Below are 1,546 nucleotides of genomic sequence, written 5' to 3'. Positions count from 1 at the left end.
AAATGATCGAATGTACAGTAGATCTGAATTGATATTGATTAACAATGTTTCGAATAAAATTCGACAAATGAATTACAAACGTTTCATCTATCATTCGTGAAACAAAAAAATCCGCCTTCATTCGACGCAGATAATCTTCAAAGACGTCGAAAGAAGGCTTCGATTACGCAAAACCAACCCCTTTATGGCCAATTTACACCGACAGCATCGAACACGCCAAATTCTTCCAACTATTCCGCTATTTAATTCGATAACCATGGAAAAGGTTAAAATGAAAAATTTTCACCAGCTTTTATACCAAACTTTTCCAACTTCCAACGACCATTTAACAAAACAACCTTTAAAAGATTCTACAAGACAAAACGAAAAAAGGAATCCAAGATCCATCATTCGTCTCTGAAAGGGTGAAGAAACTCCGGACCAACTCCCCTCCGACGAAGGAGGAAAATTGCACACTGTGTATTGCAAATGGAAACGAGTCGTGCTCGTTTTCACGTTGGAAAAGGAACGAGAGAAATGGCAGAAGCGTTCGAGGCGAGAGAGAGTCACGCAGCCGGAGGATCGCCTGGTTGTCGCGTATCACAGAAAAAAACATATGCGTTTCGAAGTGAACGTCTCTGGAGCAGCCGCGAAGTAGAAATCACGAGGAACGAGCGGACAAAACGATAAAACGCGATCATTTTTCACGTTTCGAATCGCGATCAGGATATCTAACCTCGCGATAGTGAGTCACACGAGCCTCGAGTGGCGCTTGATCGGCGTCTCGATACATTTTTCTCTTCTACAGAGAATGCTTCGTGATTTACGAACTGGCGTCGGTACTGTGTCGATTGGATATCTTTCAAGAAGAAAAATGGAGAATTTTAGAAATGTCCGCTATATGAAATAATTCGACGTTTAATATTTGACAAACAATTTTCGAAATTACTGTTTCTTTCGACTGGTCAGAATGTCCACAGTTGCGAGTTCGTAATTCTAATAATTGAAGATCGAAGAGAATTTCAGTCTTAAAACGCGCGTGGTTCAGACTCCTTCAACTATGGAGATTCTACTGTATCGTTGATATTAATCCTCGAGCGATCATAATTGACAAAAGAGGTAGGAAGAAGTACCGACACGGTACAGAACGAAATTTCGAAAAAATAACGATCCAAAAACGATCAGAGGATCACCTGAAAGCATCTCTATCCAAGAAATTCTGAAAAATTGCAGAAGTAAAGATCGAAACGATCTCGTTCTAACCATTCCAAGAAATTACCTGAAGATAATTCACGATCCTCCGATCATCTTTCCGATCCAGAACGAACATCACGAGCGAACTCACTGATCTCACGGAAATAAACGGAAAATTCGCACCTGCCTAAGCTGGTCCTCGCGATTCCTCCGGCGTTCCGACGCACCCACACCACACCATCCCCTATCGACACCAGACTAAACAACTCTCAGCCGCGTGTTCTCACCTCGAAAACCAGGCGAATCTCGGAATCATCCACCATCTCACATGATGTCCTGTTCGTCCACCTCTTCCTCCTCGTCCTCGTACTCA

This window comes from Habropoda laboriosa, unplaced genomic scaffold, assembly GCF_001263275.1.
Source record: "Habropoda laboriosa isolate 0110345459 unplaced genomic scaffold, ASM126327v1 scaffold339, whole genome shotgun sequence".
Classification (NCBI taxonomy): Eukaryota; Metazoa; Arthropoda; class Insecta; order Hymenoptera; family Apidae; genus Habropoda; species Habropoda laboriosa.
The sequence above is the reverse complement of the archived record's forward strand: the minus strand, read 5'-3'. Positions refer to the sequence as shown.